Here is a 12,819-nt window from a genome sequence, read left to right as displayed (position 1 = left end):
GCGGGAGGGCAATGCATTTCTGTATGATGATTGGCCAGAGCATGCAATGACCTGCATGCTTTGGCCAATCACAGCGCCCTCAGCTAAGAGAGCCATAATTGGCCAAAGGCAGGGTGCCTTTGGCCAATCATGGCTCAGGGGGACTAAGTCCACGCCCCACACTATATAAGGCTGCCTGCATGTCGGCCTCGTGTAGTGTGTTGTTGACGTGGACAGAGAGAGAGTCTCATTTAGATTGAGCAGTTGGGAATGAGCTTCGTGATAGAGTCGAACCCATGTTTGACTCGAACATCGTCTGTTCGACCGTTCGTCGAATTGCGGACGATATGGGCCGGTCGCGCCAAATTTGTGTGGCGCATCACAGCCCATAATTCACTGCGGCATCGCAGTGCATTGCTGGCTGATGATTGGCCAAGCATGCACTATGACCCGCATGCTTGGCCAATCACAGCGCCATCAGGAGAGAGAGCTGTAATTGGCTCAGGGGGTTTAGAACACCCCCACACTATATAAGGCCGCCTGCATGGCGGCCCTGTGTAGTGTGTTCCGGTGTGCTTAGAGAGAAAGAGAGACAGTGTCATTTCATTTGAGTTAGCTAGATTAGGCAGGACAGTCAGTGAGTTAGCTGCACTTACAGTGTATTGTGTATATATATGCATCCCAGGTGTTGCATATATATATATATATATATATATATATATATATATATATATACACTGTATTCAGTTTAGCTAGATCCATTCCTGTTATCTTCTTACTGACAGGCAGGCTTGTCTTGTTACAGTATTTACAGCTACCTGAAGAAAATTGCTGGTGTTCTTTTGATCCTATTAGTACCACAGTCAGGCAGCTAGATTATTTACAGTTAGTGAAGTGCGTCCTCCTCACAGTGTTCAGCTAAAGCTACAAGTTAGTTTAGTGTGACCTCTGCACAGTGTTCAGCTAAAACTACAAGTTAGTGTACTGCGTCCTCCTCACAGTGTTCAACTAAAGCTACAAGTTGGTGTAGTGCGTCCTCCTCACAGTGTTCAGCTAAAGCTACAAGTTGGTGTAGTGTGTCCTCCTCACAGTGTTCAGCTAAAACTACAAGTTAGTGTAGTGCGACCTCTGCAGAGTGTTCAGCTAAAGCTACAAGTTAGTGTAGTGCGTCCTCTGAACAGTGTTCAGCTAAAGCTACAAGTTTGTGTAGTGCATCCTCTGAACAGTGTTCAGCTAAAACTACAAGTTAGTGTACTGCGACCTCTGCACAGTGTTCAGCTAAAACTACAAGTTAGTTTTTTGCGAGCTCTGCACAGTGTTCAGCTAAAGCTACCTGTAGAAGGTTGGTGGTGTTTTCCTGATCCTATCATTACCGCAGGCAGCTAAATAAGCTACAAGTTAGTTTTTTGCGAGCTCTGCACAGTGTTCACCTAAAGCTACCCGTCGAAGGTTGGTGGTGTTTTCCTGATCCTATCAGTACCGCAGGCAGCTAAATAAGCTACAAGTTAGTTTTTTGCGAGCTCTGCACAGTGTTCAGTTAAAGCTACCTGTAGAAGGTTGGTGGTGTTCTCATACTACAGGCAGTTGATTTTGCTAGCTGCAGTATCAGTATATATATATATATATATATATATATATATATATATATATCCCAGCTTAGTGCAGCTACAGGCCATTAGTATGTCTGGAAGGCCAACAAGGAGAGGCAGACAGTCACAAGCCAATTAAAGAGGGCAAGCAGGCTCTGCGTCTAGAGGCAACAGTGCTGGTCGTGGAGACGGTGCATCCTCATCAGCACGTGGCCGTGGGACACGCTTGGCCTTTTTTTCGGCAGCTGGCCGTGTTGAGCCGCAACATGTGGAAGACTTGGTCAAGTGGATGACCAAGCCATCCTCATCCTCCCCATCCTCTCTCACCTATGCTCAGGGTACTTTGTCTGGCAAAGCAGCTGCCAACGCGGCCTCTTCCCTCGGCTCAATGACATCAGTGACTCCTTCCCTAGCCCCACCATGTCCTCCTGAGGAGTCCCTCGAACTGTTTGACCACAGTGTTGGGTACATGCTCCAGGAGGATGCCCAGCATTTAGAAGGCTCTGATGATGATACTGAGCTAGATGAAGGCAGTAACGTGAGCACGGACAGAGGGGGTGCCCAAGAAGGACAGCAATCTGGCATTCATGTTCCCCCTTGCAGCATACTGCCAGGTTTGCTCCAGTGATGAGGAGGGAGGGGATGATGAGGTCACTGACTCAACGTGGGTGGCTGACAGGAGAGAGGTGGAGGAGGAGGCACATCACCAACAAGGCAGGATGCCCTCCAGAGGCCAGCCTAAGTGCATCACACCCCAAAGCTCCGCATGTGCAGGGCACTGCTGTCTCTGCACGTTATTCCAAAGGTTCTTTGGTGTGGGCCTTTTTTGAGACGAGTGCATCAGATCACACCGCTGCTATTTGCAACATATGTCTCAAGCGTATCTCGCGTGGCCAAAACATCTCCCGCTTGGGTACCACATGCTTGACCAGACATATGTTGACCTGCCATGCAGTTCGTTGGCAAGTGTATCTAAAAGACCCACACCAAAGAACAAAGAGGACCTCTCCTTGCTCCTCATCAGCTGACATCTCCAACCCCACTATACCTTCAGTCCTCTCTGAGACCTGCACTGAGAGAAATGAAGGTGTAGAATAAGGTGTGTCACAGCCAAGTACATGTGGCAATCTGCTTTCGGTACACCGACGTCAGATTGTACCAGGCAAATTTCCCTGCCCCAGCTGCTGCACCACCGAAAGAAGTTAGCTCCCAGCCATCCACATGCCCAGCGGTTGAATGCTAGCTTGGCAAAATTGCTAGCACTTCAACTGCTGCCTTTTCAGTTGGTAGACTCTGCCCCCTTCCGTGAGTTTGTGGAATGTGCGGTTCCTCAGTGGCAGGTACCCAAACGCCACTTTTTCTCACGGAAGGCGATTCCGGCTCTCTACCGGCATGTGGAAGGCAATGTCCATGCCTCGCTGGACACGGCGGTCAGCAGTAAGGTGCATATTACCACTGACTCGTGGTCCAGCAGGCATGGACAGGGACGTTACCTAAGTTTCACAGCGCATTGGGTGACTCTGCTGGCAGCTGGGAAGGATGCAGGACAAGGTGCAGTAGTGTTGGAGGTTGTTCCGCCACCACGCCTCCAAAATGCCACTACTAATGATTGTGACACACCTCTCTCCACCCCCTCCTCTTTTTCTTCCTCCATGGCCTCTTCCTGTGCTTTGTCCTCGGAACCAGCGGTGCTCCGTAGTCATTCAAGGGGCAACGCAAGTATGCAGGCCAAAAGATGCCATGCGGTGCTTGAGCTGGTGTGCTTGGGGGACAGGAGCCACACTGGGGCAGAGGTTCTGTCAGCTCTGCAGGGGCGGGTTCAGAGGTGGTTGACGCCACGCCAACTTAAGGCAGGAATGGTGGTTTGCGACAATGGCACCAACCTCCTCTCTGCCCTCCGACAGGGACTGTCGTGAATAATCAGTCAGAATAAGTTGTGCCTTTTTAAGGACAGGTTTCCCGCACAATAATTATCATTGAGTAATTTTTAACGAAGATATTTTTAAGATACAAAATCAATCTATATGACACAGTCTATGCTTGTGAAACTTATTCACGGAGACGTGTGGTCATACGAAATAGAAATTTATTGGTAAACAAACACAAATAATCACATGAAATTAAGATACCGATTGCATTACATGAACGTCTTGAAAATCAATAAACAACACTTGCAAAAATGGGCGTACCGTCCCTTTGACCTAAAACCACCATGATAACTTCTCGGTAGAATCAATAACCTTGTGAACTTGACAATTAAACAGAACGTCTGTATTTCACACGTGCAACCGTTACTTTGCAGCAGGTAAGTAAGTGGTTAAAATTGTGAAATGAATTAGACGTTTGTTTTGTCAATAAATGTGGCAACTATGCAAAAAGAAAAATATAATGAAAAATTTGAATCTTTAGAGAAAAATCTACAAGGCGGTTATTGATTCGGGAGAATGATTATCAACTGTATAATATTCAATACATCAATATTTGAGAGAACATATCAATATTTGAGAGAACATACAAGATAAAATCAACATGACATAATTACCCATTCCAGGATGGCTACAGTTCCTATTGGCTGGTTACCAGAGTTAAAATGGCTGCCGTAGTTTCAAAATGGATACTCCTAAAGAGGATTTACTTCTTGTGACCTCCGAGTTCTAAGTATTAGGTGTTGAGGAATCTTCATGAATGTAAAGATATGTATTCATGCATGGTGCATGAGTGTCAGTCTGGTAGTGTGTGTGTCTCCCTGTGTCCCCCCTCAGGGTGGATCCCTGAGCTCTCCCCCTGAGCTCTCCTCCTCCTTCCTGTGTTCCTTTCTGCCATCTTACTTGCCTCTAAATACCATTTCAGATAATAAGACCATAAAAATTATAATGGCTCTGCCCAAAAGGACGTGGTCACTTCCCATTGGGTTAGGAGACTTAATTAATAACCTCCTCTGGAAATTTAGGGAGTTCAAATAATACCACCTTCAACCACCAGGTGTCTCACATGTGTTTTGAGTCCATCCTTTAAGTTAATACATTCTATTTTTATAATGTGTATAATGGTAAGGATAGTATATACTTTTAAATATTCTGGTAATCGGTCTAATGTAAAATACACTCAGTATAATCTTGATTAATCACTATTACATAACTGGTTACATATATGTGTCTCTATAAATGTATGTCTATAAAGACTGGTCTATCTAGGAAATACACACGTTGTTATATATTTCATCAATACTACACAAAAATGATTATCTATATGGATACCTGTATAACTTCTGGTATCTCCACTGAATATTTGTTTATCTAAGCATAGGTTACAATCTTATATAATTATAATCATGATTATATGTTTTCCTAATACTAGTTTCTTAAAACACTTCTACTTATAAAATCACACTTCCATATACATTTTCTTCATAGCAAAGTTGTTGGGTCCGCAGATGCCAACCTTATAATGTCTCTGTGACCTACAATATCATAGATAGTTTGAAATGATTTATAAAAACCTTTTAGACACTTTTAAAATATTTTTAACTGGTACAAAATTCAACTCTTTCTAACGTGTTGATATGGACCTTGAACATTCCCACTGGGTGTTTAGAAATTACTTGTTTGTCTGAACCATCCTAAAAGTTCATACAATGAGTTTTGTTAGCCAAGGTGTTAGCTATTTAAACAGTCCATCACTTGAACACAATAAGTTTATACCAGGAGAGGTTATTTCTATGTGAGAATTGTCCGTATAATCTTGACTCCTATTTTCTTTTGTTTATTCACTAAGACCATGTAAATATCTCCTTGTTTTGTGACAAGAGCAGTCTTTGTTCCAACAGTTTCCTTTACAATACATGCTTGTAAAAGTCTTCAATATTTGAAGTAGTAGAGAAAGACTTGGTCAAACATGAGAATGTCCATTTTGTCCTAAAAGTCTCAAAAAGGGCAACAGTTCAATTCTTTAACATCACAGTTCATCTGTTTTTTGAGGCCTAAAGCATCTCTCATGTTTCTGCCAGGAAATATAAAATATATTTCTTCATGAATTCACAACAGGACAAATGACCCATGTGCCCTGTTTGGCTCACGTCCTTAACTTGGTGGTGCAGCGGTTCTTGGGCAGGTACCCGGGCTTACAGGATGTCCTGAGGCAGGCCAGGAAAGTCTGTGTGCATTTACGCCGGTCATATAATGCCAGTGCTCGGCTGGCAGACTTCCAAAAGGAGTTTAACCTGCCCAAGAACCGTCTAATCTGTGACATGCCCACCAGATGGAACTCAATGTTGGCCATGCTGCAGCGGCTGCACACGCAGCAGAGGGCCATCAATGAGTACCTGTGCAACTATGACACCAGGACAGGGTCAGGGGAGCTTGTTTTTTTTCCCCACGCCAGTGGGCCATGATCAGGGATGCATGCACTGTCCTGTCACCATTTGAGGAGGCCACGAGGATGGTGAGCAGTGACAGTGCATGCATCAGTGACACTGTCCCCCTTGTCCACCTGTTGGAGCACACGCTGCGTGGAATATTGGACAGGGCACTTGAGGCAGAACAGAGGCAGGAAGAGGAGGACTTCCTTAGCTCTCAAGGCCCCCTTTATCCAGACAGTGTTCCTGCGTGCCCGCTGATCACACAGGAAGAGGAGGAGGAGGATTGTGTCAGTATGGAGGTGGAGCCTGGCACTCAGCATCAGCAGCAGTCTTTAAGGGATCAGTCCCAAGAAACACATGGACTTGTACGTGGCTGGGAGGAGGTGGCTGTCATCCTTAGTGACTCAGAGGACTCCGGACCGAATGCCTCAGCAAACCTACGCTACATGGCTTCCCTGATCCTGCAAAGCCTATGTAAGGATCCTCGTATTCGTGGTATCAATGAGAAGGACCAATACTGGTTGGCCACCCTCCTTGATCCACTTTACAAGGGTAAGGTTGTGGACCTTATCTTGCCATCGCAGAGAAAGCAGAGGATGAAACATCTTCGGGAGGCCTTGCAGAAAGGTCTGTGCAATGCGTTCCCAGAGACTGGGAGGTTACAAACTCCTGTTTCTGGACAACATGTTTCTGAGGCTTCGGTCAGTCAAAGAAGGAGCGGTGGAGAAGGTGGCCGTCTGACCGATGCATTCAGACAATTTTTTAGTCCGCAGCCCCAAGGTATGATCAGTTCCAGCAACCATCGCCAGTGTCTGTTTTACATGGTGCAGGAATACCTAGGGGCAAGATCTGACTTGGACACCTTTCCCACTGAAAATCCTCTGGGTTACTGGGTCTTGAGGATGGATCACTGGCCAGAGCTTGCACAGTATACAATTGAGCTACTGGCTTGTCCTGCATCCAGCGTTCTTTCGGAACGCACATTCAGTGCTGCTGGAGGCTTTGTAACCGATCACAGGGTGTGTCTGTCCACCGACTTGGTTGATCGACTGACCTTCATAAAAATGAATCAGTCTTGGATCACCACCAGCTACCAAGCACCTGATGCTGATGTAACCGAATAATTTTATTTTGAAATCTCAGATCCCTTCAAAGACTGCCTATGCTGATGCTGAGTGACTATCTTGAGTAATTATCCTCTTCCTCCTCAATGATCACGCTCATAGCTTGTAAGAACATTTTTGGTTCTGGGCGCCACCACCAGTGCTTGGCCAAGGCCCAATTTTTCAGCCCCTGTTTAACAGGGGCGTGTAATTACAATTTTTGATGCAATATTTTGCAGCAGGGCTTGTTTCTGCGTTCCAACTAGAGTATCTGTGAGGGGTGGCAGTGTTGTGGCACCAGCACCAGTGCCAGTGCCTAAGGCCCACTTTTTCAGCCCCTGTTCAACAGGGGCATGTAATTACAATTCTTGATCTGATATTTCACAGATCAAGAAGGAGACAACAGGAAGTGAGATGAAATCTACCCCTAGGAAGGGAAATTTTCTCCTGTAAGAGTTAATGTTCTGCTTCACGTTATTGAACTTTTGTATAACACTAGTCAGACAGCTTAACAATAATTCAGAAGTCAAGAAACGTGAGACATCAGATGTGTATGTATTCTTTATCCCGAATAACTTTGTAAAACTACAACATAAGCATAAACAAACATATGTGTCAGTACATTAAACATTATACAGCAGCCTCACTCTATCAGTAAGAGTACTCACAGACAATTCCATCATTAGTCCAGGAATAGTTTAAGAGCTCTTCTTCATGCAGTGTATTAGATACAGGAGCAGTAATGAAATGAAGGAAATACAGTTCCAGGTTAAAGGTTACTGCCTTTTACTATGAGGAGAATCCTACTTCCTTCAAGCTCTGGCAAAGTAATACCATCTCTGACCACTAGATGGCAACAACATAAACTAACATTACAGTATAAACTGTAACAGCACATAGCACATATTAATATGAACAATATGGGCAGAACACTCCCTGTCTGGCATAATTTATTATGTCATTACCTGAATAACTACTGCTATGCAGAAAAAACATATACAGGAAAATGTAATCCTAGCTAGTCCGAGATCAAAACTATAATGTCAGTTATAGGTCTGAGATAAATTCTGGCGGTCTCATTTTTTACAGTTTTGACCTCCACCTTTCTAACCTTGCCATCCCTGCTTGGTAGAGCATTGACAATAAGTCCTACGGGCCACTCGTTCCTGCCTTCTTGGCTGTCCAACAGAACAACATCACCCACTTTTACGTTTGGGCGATCCTCAGTCCATTTCCTACGGCGTTGCAGATTTGACAGATACTCTCTCTTCCATCTTTTCCAAAAGGTGTCTGCCAAGCATTGTACTTGCTTCCATTGTTTTGCATGAACTTGTGTTATACTTATGGTCCCAGATGGAGCAGACAAAGAGTTCATCTTTTGAGTCAACAACATTGCTGGGGTAAGGACCATAGGTGTATCTGGGTCTGAGGACACAGGATCTAAAGGCCTGGCATTCATAATAGCCGTAACCTCTGCCATAAAGGTGCTTAAAGTCTCATGGGTCAAGTGAACAGGTTTGGTTTGTAGCAACATAGCGTCCAAGATTCGCCTGGCAATACCTATAAGTCTCTCCCAGACACCACCCATATGTGAGGAGTCTGGAGGATTAAAGACCCATGTACATCCTCTGTCTTGGAGAAAGTCTTGCAATTGTGATTCGCTGTCACAAATGTTAAGTTCTTTGCAGGCTCCCACAAAGTTTGTTCCTCTGTCAGAATGGAGCAGTTTTGCTGGGCCACGAATTGAGAAGAATCTCCTCAAGGCATTAATAAAGCTTGATGTTGACATGGCTTCAAGTAGCTCTATGTGTACAGCTCGGGTGGACAAACAAGTGAAAAGGACTGCCCATCGTTTGCTGTCCGCACTGCCTCCTCTAGTGCGACGGGTTAAAACAGACCATGGACCAAATACATCTAGGCCCACATTGGTGAAAGGTGGTTGAGCAATTACTCTGTCCTCTGGTAGCTCTGCCATCTTTTGACTTTGTAATTTTCCTCGCAGTTTGCGACAGATGACACATTTGTGTATAACAGCTGATACCAAGCATTTGCCACCAAGAATCCAGAGACCTGCGGATCTAATTGCACCTTCTGTGATGTGTCGCCCTTGGTGAACTACTTGTTCATGATGGTACCTAACAAGCAGTGTCGCAACGTGGTGATCATAAGGTATAATGACAGGCTGTTTCTCTTCTTCTGCAAGTTCAGCAAGAGACAAACGTCCTCCTACTCTCAACAACCCATTCTTGTCTAAAAAGGGGCTAAGCCTCCTAAGACGGCTTTGTTTTGGGAATGTCTTTTGTTTTTTGATGCAGTCAATTTCCTTCTGGAAATGTTTGTTTTGAACAGAAGAAATTATAACAGACTTTGCTTGAGCAAGTTCTACTAGATTGACCTGTTCATGGAAACTTTCCCACCTCCTGACCTGATCGCTATTGGTTTCTCTCCGGAAGGTTTTAGCGACATGGATGAGTCTGGCTAGGGTCTTAACTAATATCTTCCAACAAGAAAATCTATCAAAGCAATGTGAGTGAAGTGTGGCTTCAGAAGCTTTGGTACTGAAACTTGTAATTTCTGATCTGATTTCAGGGTCAGCTTCGGGCTCTATGAGTGGATAAACATTAGCAGTGTCTATCTGCTCACAGTGTGGTTGGTACAGAAAGGATGGGCCTAAGAACCATATAGAGTTCTGAAGGCATGCTGCTTGAGTAGGTCTAGTGGCATAATCTGCAGGGTTTTGCTCTGTAGATACATAGAACCACTGATCTGGGTGTGAAGATAGCCTGATTCTATTCACTCTGTTGGAGACATACAGATGGAACCGCCTAGTGGTGCTGCAAATGTACCCTAGGACAGTCTTGCTGTCAGTGAAGAATTTCACAGCATCAAAGTCAGTGTCTAGTATCCCTTTAATGAATTCAGTGAAATCTCTTTTCACTTCTGGCTTCCTCTGCAGAGTTTTGCTGAGTGAATGCAAACGCTTCATGGCTTGTTCCCTGTTACTAGGCAAAACACGTCTGGGTGTGCGAAAGGGAAGAGGGGCCACCCAACTGTGATTGTCATCTTGGTAAGCCTCTTTATCCATAATCTGCAAGAAGGTCTGATCCTCTATAGAGAGGGCTTGTTTATCATCATCTTTAGTTTTCTGGAACACTGTAATCCCTAGATTGTCTGTCTCAATGTTGGAATTGACTTCTTCTTTACCATATAGAGTAGAGGAGTCACAGTGTTGTGTTGACCTGCCAAAGCTTTCCTTGACAATGAAGCTGTTGTGACAGGGACTGAGTAGGGATGTGCGTCCATTTGTTAACACAGATATCTTCAAAGTGGTAATATTGTCAGGCTGGTGCACTGTCCCCAGGCAAACTTCTCCTACAATGACCCACCCCAGGTCCAGTCTCTGTGCATAGGGGGCATTATAAGGTCCATTGATTTGCTGGCGCACCTTGTGAACCTGAAGGATGTCTCTCCCAAGAAGTAGAAGGATAGATACATCTGGCTCAACAGCTGGGATAAGGTGAGTAATTGAGCGGAGGTGAGGGTGGTGATGGGCTACTTCTGGAGAGGGAATCTCAGTTTTGTCGTCAGGTATCATGCCACACTCTATTAGGGTAGGAAGTGGAAACTGCACTTTCTTATTGAAGGATTCAATGGTAAAGTCAGAAGCTCTTCTCCCTGTGGTTTCAATTGTCCCCGCACATGTCCTTAGAGTGTATGGAACTGCACTTGCCTTAAGATTAAAGATATCAAAGAAGTCTGACTTTGCAAGGGATCTGTTGCTCTGTTCATCTAGCACTGCATACATTTTCACTGCCCTTTCTCTCTTGCCAGTGGGATACACAGTCACTAAACAGATTTTGGAGCATGAACGTGCACTCTTGCCTTGTCCGCATACTTCAGCGCAATTAGACATTACTGAGGAGAGTGGGGTCTCTTGTTGCTCCCTGCCCTGATCTTTCCTGGGTTCTACAGTCTCTAGTGGGGCAGGAGCAGGGCCTGGGTGCAAAGCTGCAATATGTCTCTCACTGCCACATTCTGTACATTCTACTGGTATTTTGCAGTCTTTAGCAACGTGATAAGTAGATCCGCAACACTTGAAACAGATGCCGTTCTGTTTAAGGAAGGACATCCGCTCTGCAATAGGTTTGCTTCTAAAGCCTTTGCATTTCTTTAGTGGATGTGGTTTTTTGTGTATTGGGCAATGTCTATCAGGGTTTTCTATGGTGTGTACCTTGTGGGTGCTTTGATAATCTGTGACTTCTGAAGGTACAGCTGTTTTGTGTGTGGATACAGAGGTCCTACCGTGAGGTCTGTGAGGTTCCTCAGGTCTGTGTGATTGATTGCCGCTGGTGGTGAAGGCGAAACTGGGATCACTTTGGATTTTCGCTTGCTGTCTGACAAACCTAGAAAACACAGAGAAAGGGGGAAAAGCGACTCCATAATCTTCTTTGAATTTACCTCCCACAGACATCCACTTGTCTTGCAGATTTGAGGGTAGTTTCTCTACTATGGGATTAGTGCCTCTAGCTGTATCTAAGTATGAAAGTCCTGGCAAGTAGCCATCTTCTTTGGCATATTCTATCTCTAGTAGAAGATCACTTAGTTCTTGTAGCCGCACGTTGTCTCTGTAGCCCACCTTGGGAAAGACTTCAAGTTTTTTCAGCAGTGCTCCTTCTATTACCTCTGGGGATCCATACGTTTCTTCTAGTCTTTTCCAGGTCATGTTGAGTCCTGCTGCAGGGTTGAACAGGTTTGCTCTTCTCATCCTCTTAGCATACTCTGCTGACTCTGTACCAAGCCATTTTATCATTAAATTAAGCATTTCTGCTGGTGAAAAGTTCAGACCTTCAGTGGCATTCAAAAAGGAAGATTTCCATGCCCAATAGTTTTCAGGACAGTCATCAAATTGGAGAAAGCCTGAGCTTACCATTTCTTTGCGGATGAGATATTTGGTGACATCCACTGCACATTGTTGTTCGCACATGTAATCTATAGGTTGAGGTGATGGGAACACTTGTTTTTTGCTCTTAGGGGTTTCTGGTGCTTCATTCTTGATTTGCTGGCAGCCGCTGACCTCATGTGGTTGATTGGGCCTGCTCAGGGGGCTTATTGATTTCGGCCTTAATTCCTTTGCTTCAGGTTTAAGAGACTGTTCCTTTGCATGCGCAGTAGTAAGGTTCTGGATGTACTCACTTGTACGATCTGCAGAGAATAGAGGTTTTCCTGGAACCTCTGAGTCTTTATATGATTTTTCACTTCCAGAACGACTTGTTCCCATGTAGGCAGCGGCCTCTGCTTCAGCAGCTGCAGCAGCAGTCTGTCGCTTCAGGATGAGCAATTTTGATTTTAATTCCGCTTCTTCTTGTGCGATAGCAGCTTTCTTTACTGCTAACTCCTGCATCATCCTGGCTTCTTTTTCTGCATACTGTAGCTGGATGCGGGCGGCTTCTGCCTTGGCACGAGCTTTAACTGCTGAGGACATCTTGCTAGCCTGTGAAGATCTAGACACATGCGAATGTGCATCGTCTTGCTGGGCGCTGGGAACGTTCTCCCTGCCTTGCTGTGTCGGCGGTAGCATGTCATCAGCCTGGTACTTTGTTCCTGATCTAAGACTCATGCTGCAGTAATGGCGTCTCAGATTATTCCAGACTGCCACGTGGATGTCTTTTTACTGTTCTGCTTCGCGTTATTGAACTTTTGTATAACACTAGTCAGACAGCTTAACAATAATTCAGAAGTCAAGAAACGTGAGACATCAGATCTGTATGTATTCTTTATCCTGAATAACTTT

This window comes from Aquarana catesbeiana, linkage group LG09, assembly GCF_042186555.1.
Source record: "Aquarana catesbeiana isolate 2022-GZ linkage group LG09, ASM4218655v1, whole genome shotgun sequence".
Taxonomy (NCBI): domain Eukaryota; kingdom Metazoa; phylum Chordata; class Amphibia; order Anura; family Ranidae; genus Aquarana; species Aquarana catesbeiana.
This window is presented reverse-complemented; position numbering follows the sequence as displayed.